Genomic DNA, 12,054 nt, shown 5'->3' with positions numbered 1-12,054 from the left:
TCTCTGTCAGAGCAGAGACTGTGGGGTCTGTAATTTGCTCATTCCATTCTGGTTCACATAGTCCTGCCAAGAAGTCCCTCAGACCTCCTCTACCCTCCAGCACCCGTTTCATTGTCTCCCATTCCCTCCAACCCAGGAAAACCTAATTGTGATGGTTAATTTTATGTGTCAACTTGGCTGTGTTAAGGGCTATCCAGATAGATGATAAAACAATATTTCTGTGTGCCTCTGTGAAGAAATTAGCATTTGAATCAAGACTGACTAAAGATCTGCTCTACCAGTGTGGGTGGGCATCATCCAATTCACTGGAGGCCTGCCCAAATAGAACAAAAAGGGCAAAGAAAAGGTGAATTTGCTTTATTCTTGATTTGGGACCTCCATCTTCTCCTACCCTTGGACATCAGAGCTCCTGGTTCTGCAGTAGTCAGACTCTAGGACTTATACTAGCATCCCTACCCCACATTCTCAGGCCTTATTACATTGGGTATTAAGTTATTGATTCTCCTGGTTCTCAGCCCTTTGAACTTGATTACACCACTGGCTTTCCTGGTTCTCCAGTTTGCAGACGGCAGATCTTGGGTCTCTGTGATTGAGCCAATTCCCATAATAAATAATCTATCTATCTATCTATTATCTATCTATCTATCTATCTATCTATCTATCTATCTATCTATCTATCATATATCATCTATCTCTCTAAAAAAGATAAGCTGAGATACAATAAAATTTTAAAGAGTTTATTTGAGCAAACAGTGATTCACAAATCGGGCAACTCTAAACCAGAAGTGGTTTCAGAGCTCTGCTGAGCACAGCTCAGCAGTGGGGAGGCTTTTATAGGAGGAACAGGAAAGCAAAGCAAATATTTATTTGGTTATAGTTATATCATTTCCTTCTTTGGTCACCTCTTGGAAAGTCCCTAGCTACATAATTATAAAGCTGCTTCTGACTGATTGAGCTTAAGTTGTGTTATATTCATTTACCGGAAATAGCTCCAGTTAACTTTTAGATTATGTTTGCAAATCAGGCAAGGTTAACTTATGAGGCCTAACTGGGTTTGTCTGCACAGAGATTCTTCAGGCATGGTCTCCATTTTAATTTGCTTTAACAACATGTATCATTCTATTGGCTTTGCTTCTCTGGAGAATCCTGACTAATACACAAGTCTTTTAGAGATATTACCGGATTCTCTTTGAACTCTGTGTATTAACTTTACAGGGCTTCTGTAACAAACTACCACAAACTGATAGCTTAAAACAATAGAAATTTATTCTCTTACAGTTCTGAGGCCAGAAGTCCAAAATCAATGCATTAGCAGGGCTGTACCTCTACGGGAGGACTGAATATCTGTCCTTGGCCTTCTCCAGCTTTAGTGGCTGTCAGCATTCCTTGATTTATGATCACATTACTCCATTCTCTGCCTCCACGGTCACAACTACTCCCTCCTCCATGTCTTCTTTCTGTCATATATGAATACATGTCATTGACTTTACAGTCCACCAGATAATCCAGGATGATCTCCTCATCTCAAGGTTCTTACATCTGCAAAGACCTTCTTATCCAAATAAGGTACCATCCACGATTCTAGGATTAGGAGGAAGGCTTACCTTTTGCAGGGGCCACCATTCTACCCCTACATCTTACCTAAGAATAAAATTTTTTCTTCTTTCAAGCTTTGCCTCTTGAAGCTCTGAAGAAATTTAAGACCTGTTCTTTTCTCATCACCTTAGCTTTGAAGACTTAGGTCTCCATTTAAGCACTCCTTTGGCAAATTCAGTCTATTCTTTTGTTTCAGTTGATTTTTTTTTTTTTTTTGAATTTCTTCTTCTTTTGGTTAAATGACACCAATGGGCAAAAAAGTTACTGAGTAAAAAAAAAAAAAAAAATCAGGGATTGAGATTTCCACTTTTCAACCTGAAGGCCAATGTTTTCCCATGTTTAGTGTTCTATTACGTTTTCCATAATTCCTCAAAGATGAGTACCACTGTTCTCAGATCTCATTTGTACTTTCCCCCCCAAAGGCTGTAATGTAAAATACTCAGAGCAAATGTTATAATCTAAATTCAAACTGTTAGGTACTCTCTTAGAATTTCTTCCCCTAATTAGGAACAGTATTGCTTTCTGTCAATATCTATAATATGCTTCTGAGTAATATTAACAAGTTGCTCATTGGTGTGAGCCTGGCTCAGTGTTTTGAATGTATTACTTCTATTAATGAGAAAAATCCTATGGGAAAGATATCGCTATGTCCATTTTACAGATGGGGAAAAGGATACCCAGAATAATATAGCTAGTAATGTTGTCAAAGACAAAATTTCAACAAATGTAAAGATCTAATTGGCTTTTATTAGTGATTCCAGAATTGGGCAGCATCTCATTCTATAAAATGGAATACTGCTTCAGTAAGTTGAGCAGAGGAAGTGGGCTTTATAGGCAGAAAGGGGCTAAACAAAGCAGAACTAAGGAATAAAAAGTGTATTGATCATTTCAAAAAGTTACTTTCTTTATAGGGTTAAAAAAGAGAGGACTTCCTTATCACGCCGATTAAAATTGGCCTGTTTGGAGATTTGGTTGTTTTCTCCCTCCTGATTTCTTGGAAGGTCAGATAAACAACTTAGTTTTGGTTCAGTGACCTGGAGTTTTAGTATGAGTGACTCCATTTTGGTCTGGTCCGGAGGGGTCTGGTGCAGGAGCCCAATCCAAAACAATAGCCTCCCATAAATTTTGTTAAACAGTGTTGAAACAGAATTAAACCCAGGTTTGCCTGGCCCCACGAACACATGTTCTTTCTATTATGTCAACCCACTTCTCTAGTTTCCTTTGTAGAGAATGAAGCAAATAGTAGTTAAGGAGTTCTTTCTCCGTCAGCTCTAACCTTACAGTAGAAGCTGCTAGTGGGCATTTCCCTTTCTTGATCATCTTCTGGTTCTGAACAGAATTTTAAAAGGCCTGTTCTTTGTCCTTCCTTAGCATTTTTTGCAAGTCTCACCTCATTTGGGGGTTTCAGGTTTCTTGACACTATCCTTTAGGGCCCATGTTACCTTCTTATAATTATCCTTGGTATGCGGTTGCTTTCTCCCAAGGTTTCTGTCACTTCCAATTAGCCAAACAATTCCTCCTTGTTGGTCAGAATTAGGTTCCCAGTTGCTCTGCTGGGACATTAAATCATGAGAAAGGCAAGTCAAAAACTTGTCAGATGTTTTTGATTTTAGCCCAATAAAACTTTTAATGTGGTCCAGCTATTTAAATTTTCTTTTTTGTTTGTTGCATTGTTATAGGTATTGACAAATAGTATACTGAGGGCATTGTTATCAACAATTAATTCCTTTATGGAGAATTCCAATGTAGCAATATATTTGAAACCAGTTTTTGTTGTTTTTGGAAACAGGGTCTCACTCTGTTGCCCAAGCTGGAGTGCAGTGGCATGATCATGGCTCATTAAAGCCTCAACCTCCTAGGCTCAAGCCATCCTCCTGTCTCAGCCTTCCAAGTAGCTGGTACCACAGGTGCGAGCCACCATGCCTGGTTAATTTTGTAATTTTTTTGTACAGATGGGGGGAGGGTCTCACTATGTTGCCCAGGCTGGTCTTGAACTCCTGGCCTCAAGCAGTCCTCTCACTTTAGCCTCCCAAAGTGCTGGGATTACAGGCCCGAGCCACAGTGCCCAGCTGAAATTACTTTTAAGTCTTTTGTATAAAATGCTAAAGCAGTTCCAAGCTTCCCATTGTCTGTATGTACACATGGCTATTTTAGCACATTCTGATTTGTTAGCCTCCACTAAAGTTCGCCATGTGGAAAAATATTTTCTTTCTAATAAACTAATCTATTTGTATATAACATCTTGAGTGTAATCCCAAACCAGAAGATAGGAAATGGGATGGGGAATATGACCTCTTTGAAGCAAAACATGTCAGAAAGCCTATGAAATAAGACCATAAAGTAGAGGGCCATGAATTGGGGTGGGAAAAATATTATAATTCTTGCTAACTTCGAAGATTTAGGATTTCTTTCCATTGTGAACATATGCAAAAAACCACAGTGTTATTACAAGTATTTTGGTGACTTTTTCACTTATAAAAATCACAAACATTTTCCTATCACATTACTATATTTGTAGATATCTCAAGATACAATTAGTATTATTATTTCAAAATTATTCATTAGACCTGCTAGATTTTATTATTTATTTAATGCATTAATAAAAAGTACAGGTATAGTATACATTTGTTGAATATTTTGATTACCATATTTTAGTATAATTGATTTTATTTATAATCCTGTGCATTATATTTGATGTACAAAAAACATTACTCTAAAAAGGGCTCTATAGGCTTCACCAGACTGTCAAAGGGATCTGTGGCATAAAAAAGGTTAAGAAAATCTGTTATGGACTCTGGCATGGTAGTTAAGAGCATGTAGTCTGATGTCACACTGCTTGGGTTCAAATTCTGCACTGTCACATATAATATGACTTTGGTTAAATTATGTATAATCTTTGTGTCTTAGATTCTTCATGTGTAAAATGGAGATAATAATGCCTACCTAAATGTCTTGCTATGAATATGAAGTAATATCAGTAACAAGCTTAATACAATGCCAGGCATATAGTATGTTATTTATCCCTGTATCCACCCAGATGAAAAGAGTTTCATTTGGATCCTATTTATATTTATTTATCTTACAAATTTTTTTTTTTTTACTGTGTTGTCACTAACACAGTGACTAACACTGACTAAAGTTTTAAATTATATTTTAAAATACTGACTAGTTTTAAATTATATTTTAAAAATACATGTATAAGGAAGAATGACAAAGACCCACATGCCCTCCATCCAGTTTAAGGAGAAAAAAGTTACTTTTACTCTAAAAAGGATGCATATAATTCATTATCCAAACAGTGACAACTTGGGGAGTGACAGTGCTATTAATCATTACACCAGGCAATCAGCAAACCAGAACTGTGCTAGGTAAACCAGGACTGTTTGGCCAAACCAACACATATAATTATCATATTTTTAAGCTCCTTGTTCACCTTTTCCTTACTTCATTCCCTTCCCTCTGTAGCTAGAGGAAATCACTGCCTTGAATTTGTGCCTATCATTCTTTTGCTTTAATTTATAGATTTACTTATGTTTGTACCCTTAAGCTATTTACTTTCATTGGTTCTTTATATAAATGGAATCCTACTGTAAAATTCTTTTGTGAATTTTTTTTTGCTCAACATTTTGTTAGAGATTTATCTATGTCCATGAACTTGTAATTTATTTTTTCCACCACTATATTCTGCTGTATGAGCATATACAATGTATTTAATCACTCTACTGTTGATGGACAGTGGATTTTCTTGCACGTTTTACTGTTATAAATGCCATTATGAATTTTCTTGCTCATGTCTCCTGCTATACATTTTTCCTGGGTCACGGAAGATGTGCATCTTCAGCTACTAGATAATACCATATTGTTTCCCAAATTGATTATATCAATTCATACTCCAACCAGCAATGTATAAGAATTGTAATATTGCCAGACTTTTACATTTTTGTTCATCTGGTGGGTGTGAAATGGTATTTCCTTGTGGTTGGGTATCTTTTCAGGTTTTCTCCTGTATGAATTGCCTGTTTGGGGTGAAAAGCATTATCTTCATTTTCATTGAATTGTAGTGGTTCTTTACACAGTGTGAATACTAATCCTTTCGATAGTCATATGTGTTGCAAAGATCTTTTCCCAGTTTGTGACTTGTCTTTTATTTTCTTATGGTGTCTTCTTCAACTTTTTATTATGGAAAATGAAAACATACCATAGTATCCCTTTATCTATGGTTTTGCTTTCCATGGTTTTAGTTACCTGCAGTCACCTCATGTCCAAAAATATTAACTGAAAAATTCCAGAAATAATTCATTAGTTTTAAATTGCACATCATTTTGAGCAGCATGATGAACTCTGCCATTCTGCTCCATCTTGCCCAGGATGTGAGTCCTCCCTTTGTCCAGTGTATCTATGCTGTATATGCTACCCACCTGTTAGTCACTTAGTAGACTTCTTGGTTATCAGATCAAGTGTAGCAGTATCACAGTGTTTGTGTTCTTTACTTAATAATGGCTTGCAGTGCAAGAGCGGTGATGCTGGCAATTTGGATATGCCAAAGAGAAGCTGTAAAGTCCTTCCTTTAAGTGAAAACATAAAAGTTCTCAATAAGGAAAGAAAAAACACAGTATATACAGGGTCCAGTACTATTCTCAGTTTCAGGCATCCACTGGGGGTCTTGGAACACATTCCCTGCAGATAAGTGGGGATTTACTGCATGTAAAAGTATGCAGAACAGAATACTTAGTCCCCATATACCTATTACTCAAAAATTCTCAACTCATAACCAATCTTGATTTATACTACCACCCACTTTCTGCAACTCTTATCTTGAAGCATACCCCAGACATTATATCACTACATCTCTAAATATTTCAATATGTATTTCTAAAAGGAATCTTTAAAATTTACTATTACACAAAAATGGTTTAATTCCCTAATATCATCAAATATTAAGCATTCATATTTCTATAAATGTGCCCTTACAAAATTTTTCAAAAATGAAATTTGAATAATGATACAGATAAAATCCTGTGGTAGACAACCTCCAAAATGGCACCCAATAATCCCTTCTCATACTGTACTTGGTTGGTGTGTGTGTCTGTGTTAGTCTGTTCTGCATTGCTATAAAACAACACCTGACGCTGGGCAATTTATAAAGGAAAGAACTTTATTTGGCTCACAGTTCTGCAGGCTGTAGAAGCACGGCACCAGCATCTGCTTCTGGTGAAGGCCTCAGGAAGCTTTTCGCCATGGCAGAAGAGAAGGGGAGCAGCATATCACATGGTGAGAAAGGGAGCAAAAGAGATGACAGGCTCTTTTAAACAACCAGCTCTTGTGTGAACTCAGATAGTGAGAACTCACTCATTGCCACAAAGACAGTACCAAGCCATTCATAAGGGATCTACCCTCATGAACCAAACACCTATCACCAGCCCCACTTCCAACATTGAGAATCACATTTCAACATGAGATTTGGAGGGGACACACATCCAAACCGTATCAGTGACCCACAGGTTGGCTACATATCTGTGTAATAATATGTCACTTTGGGGGCTAGGTCAACAACGGCATAAAAAACCATGGTGGCTTCTGCTTCTCTCTTGGATTACTTGTTTTAGAGGAAGCCAGGAAGCTCTATGAAGAGGTACATGTGGTGAGGAAGTGCGGTATTCTGCTAAACAGCTAGTGAAGAACTAAAGTGTCCTGCCAATAGCATGTGAAAATGTATCCTCTAGTACTAGTTAAAACATCAGATGATTACAGTCTCAGCTGATGGTTTGACTGATAACTTCACAAGAGACAATGAATCGGAACCACTCAGCTATGCTGCTTCCGGATTTTTGACCTTCAGACACTACATGAGATAATGAATATTTATTGATTTACATGTTGTATTTTGGGGCAGTTTATTATGCAGCAATAGAAAATCAGTATACATTTTGGTACTCAGAAGTGGGGTGTTAGCAAAAACCTAAAATGTAAGTGTGGTTTTAAAACTGGCAGTGAACAGAAGGTAGAACTTGGAGGAGAGTGTTAATGAAAGTTTGAAGAGCTTTGAAGAAATTTTTTATAGAAGCATAATAGATAACCTTTGAGGAGGCTGCAGGTGACATCTTAACAGATTAGAAAACTCTTCTTGGAAACTAGAGGGAAGGAGATCCTTGTTACATAATGGCAGAAAGTTTAGCAAATTTGTTATCCACAGATATGTACAAAGTAGAAAAAATGCCTAATTAACTCATTGATCTAGCAAAGGAGATTGCCGGCCAAGTGTTAAATATTTCATGTGTATTTTTTATTGTTGCTTATAGTAAAATGTGTGAGAAGAGAGACCGTCAAAGGAAGGACTGTTAAACAAAAAGGAGCCATGGCTGGGCATGGTGGCTTATACCTAAAATCCCAGAACTTTGGGAGGCTGAGGTGGGAGGAATGCTTGAAGCCAGGAGTCCAAGATCACCTGGCCAACACAGCAAAAAACAGACTCTATTACAAACAAACAAACAAAAAACAAGTCAAAACTTGCTGGATTTGAAGATTCCCAGCCTGTGCAGATGACAAATGTGCTAAAATTGGGGAATATCTCTGAGCAAAAAGCAAATCTAGGGCACTGCCAGTGAAACATAAAGTTGAGGCTGTAGTTATAAAGTTCTTTAATACCTCAGAAAGATCTTAAGTTGTGCCTCAGAGTATTTTCATCAGACAAACGATGTGTCTCAGAAAATCTCTGAATAACATCACAGGTTTTTAAAAAGTTTAAGGGTATTTTCATCAGCAAAAGCTTGAGGCAGAGTTTATGTGGGAAGAGATGTGTGGTTGTTGCTTTTGTCTGATGGAGTGAACTCAAAATTCACAAGTGAGCCACAAAGTTTTTAAGAGAAGTCTATTAGCAGAAACATGGCCAGCCTGGACTGAAAGGCACAGAGAGAACCAAATGGAAAGAAGCTTGTGGGACATCCAAGCTTCTATAGGCAGAAAGCAGGCAGAAGTGTAAACAAGAAAAAGAAAGGGTGACTCAGTGAGTAGATCCAAGATCCCAGAAGGCAGAGCTAAGAGAATTCTAGGCCTTGAAACTTGACCAAGCAACTGCCAATCTGTGCCCAGGTGGGTTTCAGAATTTCTGTGAACCTATGTACCTCCAATATTCCCTCTTTTTAAATATACATGTCCACATTTATTATCCTATTCATTTTCTATTACATGTGGAAGCAGAGACTGTGTCTTTAGTGTATGAGTCTTCAGATCAAAAAGAACTCTTCTTGAGGAGCTGTACTTAAGTACACCTATGAGTGTCATCCACAATTGGAACTGATTTAGATTTCTAGACCTTGAACTAATGGTGTCACAGGATAAGAGCTTTGGAGAGCTTTTGGAGGGGATGAATATATTTTGCAAATCAAGAACTACCAATCATTGGGGCCAAATTGTGACAGCTAGCTTCCCAGTATTCATGCTCTTGTGTAATCTCCTCCCACATATTGTCAGGGAAATGTCTGTGTGACTAACATTATATAGTAGAAGTAATGTTACATCACTTTGAATGATCATGGTTTCTGTCTCTCTCTTGGATCACCTGTTCTAGAGAAAGCCAGTTGCCATGTTGTGAGAAAACACAGGCAGCTCTACGAATGAGCCCTCTAGGAAGTGGATCCTCTAACACCAGTCAAACTTTCAGACTACAGCCCAGCCAACATCTTGACTGCAAATTCATGAGACCTTGGGCCAGAACATCTAGCTAAACCACCTGTGGATCCTAAGAAAGTGTATAAATATTTTTAGATTTAAGCTAGGGTGATTTGTTATACAGTAAGATAACTAATCCAAGTTCACAGGTTGCTTCATATTGAACTAAGTCTCTTGTAATCTACGGTTTTCTCCACTTGTCCTTCTCGTCTCCTTTTCTCCTCCAACATATTTGTTGAAATTAATTTGTCCCAATATTCTCCAAAATTGGATTTTTCATTTATATTTTCCATTACAAAATATTAGGTTGTGGTAGGTTTCATTGGCTTAAGGTTTTAATGGTGTTTATATTTTCTGCAAATTGGATGGATCTAAAGACCTGATTAGTATCAGGGTGAAATTTTTGATAAGATTTTAACATCAGTAGTGGTGTTTTTCCATTAAGAAACATATGTTTTCTTGTCTGTCATGTTAGCAGCTGTTGAAATGCAATAAATAAGTCCATTTGTTCATTAGGAATTTCAAAACGGCAATTTTCTATCATTCCTCCATTTATTAGCTAGAATACATGTACAAAGAGAACCCTCTCCTCATCTACTATGTGGTTACTTACAGTTCACATACAAAAGGCAGGACAAATGCCTCATTACTTTAAAAACAAAACAAAACTGATTTTTAAAATAATGAATTGATGCAACAGCATCTTCTACTGTTGACCAACTAAATGCTGTTTTACAATCATTATGTACTGAGATTTAAAGACACTTGATATGTTCCAATCAATTGCATTTACTGTCCTTATTGACACTCAAATGGTCTCATCTATGGCCAGAAGGATGCTTTTCAGTAGTCTCCTGAGTCCATTTGATATGACACCCTCGTAGTCTCTAATAGCTTCCTTGCTATCTTGCACAAGGTATTCCAGGCTCATCTTGTATGTTTCCTGGGCATGACTGAAATTAACCGTTATTCTGAGGGTTTATGGAGTCTTTGGAACAGAGGTTTTTAACTTTAACATATTGGACATACACATTTTCCTTTATACATATTACATTTCCCTACCATAAGATCATAAAAATATTTTGCAATCTTTCTTTTGAAGGTTTACTATGTTTTCCTTTCACACTTACATCTTAAAGTCATCTGAAACTACTTTTTCTGTATGGTGTTAGGTAGGGAGGACCAATTTCATTTTTCCCCCATATGAATATCCAGCGTCATCTATTGAAATGCTCTAGCTTTCCCTGCTGGTATGCAATGCCATCTCTGCCATAAGTCATGATTCCTTACAATCAGGATTCCTTATAAATCAATTTTCCCATCTCTAAGCCAGTATTACAATATCCTAATTACTACAGTTTTAACAGATTTATTGAGGTACAATTCACATACCAATTTACTCATTTAAATGCACAACTGAATTGATTTTAGTATATCTACAGAAACGTGCAACTATACATTTTAGAACTTTATTGCCTCAAAAAGAAACTGCACCCTTTAGCTGTCACTACCTTGGGCCCCCATCACCCCAAACTTTGTAAGCCCTAAACAACCACAATCTATTGTCTCAATACATTTTCTACTTTATACATTTTGTTTAAATGGAATCCTAAGTGGTCTTTTGTGACTGGCTTCATTTCAGCATGCTTTCAAGGTTTATCCACATTATAGCAGGTATTAGCAGTTCACTCCTTTTTGCAGCCAAATATATCCCATTATATAAATGTGTCACTTTTTGAGTATCTTTTCATGGATAAACATTTTATCTTTTGATGGATATTTGAGTTGTTTTTATTTTTTTGCTGTTACGAATATCTACAAGTCAATTCTATCTTAAATCTGCTTCTGGAGTATCCTGAATTCTGCTTTTTGTCATACAGACTTTAGAATCAGTTTGTCAAGCTCCTTGAAAAACTCATTTGGGATTTGTATTGCAATTACCTTCATTGTGTAGTGGAGAATTGCCATCTTAACTCGAGTCTTTTAATAATTGAACATGGCAATTTTAAAATTAGACATTTTTAAATGCCTGTCCATAAAGTTTTGTAATTTTCTACAGAGGTCTTCTGTACCTTTTGTTAAGTTACCCAATTTATATTTTTAAAGGAATATAGTAAATGGTATGTTACAAAAATCATTTTCTAACAGTTCATTTCTGCTGGAGAGAAATGCAATTCACTTTTGTATATTGATAGTCACATTATCTGTTTTCACATTGCTATAAATACTGGAGACTCAGTAATTTATAAAGAAAAGGGGTTTAATTGGCTTATGGTTCTGCAAGCTGTACAGGAAGCATAGTGGCTTCTGCTTCTGAGGCAGCTTCAGGAAACTTCCAATCATGGTGGAAGGCAAAGGGGGAGCAGGAGCAAGAGAGGGGGAGAAGTACCACACAATTCTAAATTACCAGATCTCCTAAGAACTATTTCAAGGACAGTACCAAGAGGATGGTACTAAACCACGAATGAGAAACCCATTCCCATGATCCAATCTCCCATCAGGCCTCACCTCCAACATTGGGGATTATAATTCAACATGAGATTTGGGTAGGGACACAGATCCAAACCATATCAATAGTATATTCAGAATCCTTGCAAAGCTCTTCAATAATTTATCTGTAGACTAAGTTATGTTTATTTCCAATTTTTAATCTTTTGTTTTTCTTGCCTTATAATGCTGGCTAGGATCTCCAACATAGTACTTGTTCCTGATTCTAATGGACTGCTTCAAATACTTCATCTTAAAATATTGTTGTTCTAGGTTTTATTGGCTCAAGGAAGTTCTACACAA

General features: G+C 36.8%; 1 long non-coding RNA gene across 14 annotated transcripts in view; it reads right to left on the bottom strand.

The window, feature by feature from the left end:
* Positions 1-12,054, bottom strand: part of LOC109027022 (uncharacterized) — a 119,747-nt gene that overhangs the window by 99,769 nt on the left and 7,924 nt on the right. For 2 of the 14 annotated variants that reach the window (XR_010133888.1, XR_010133887.1), the window contains exons 3-6: positions 6,765-6,824; positions 6,015-6,161; positions 3,039-3,149; positions 1,277-1,860 (exon numbers count right to left, since the gene is read on the bottom strand). This is a non-coding gene — a long non-coding RNA (uncharacterized lncRNA). Of the gene's footprint in view, positions 1-721; positions 1,861-3,038; positions 3,150-6,014; positions 6,162-6,764; positions 10,218-12,054 lie in introns of those variants that run through there. The other 12 variants (XR_010133881.1, XR_010133882.1, XR_010133880.1 and 9 more) reach the window with 10 other exon arrangements.

This window comes from Gorilla gorilla, chromosome 4 (assembly GCF_029281585.2).
Source record: "Gorilla gorilla gorilla isolate KB3781 chromosome 4, NHGRI_mGorGor1-v2.1_pri, whole genome shotgun sequence".
NCBI lineage: Eukaryota > Metazoa > Chordata > Mammalia > Primates > Hominidae > Gorilla > Gorilla gorilla.
Note: the sequence above shows the minus strand (reverse complement) of the source record. Positions and strands in the feature narration are given on the sequence as shown.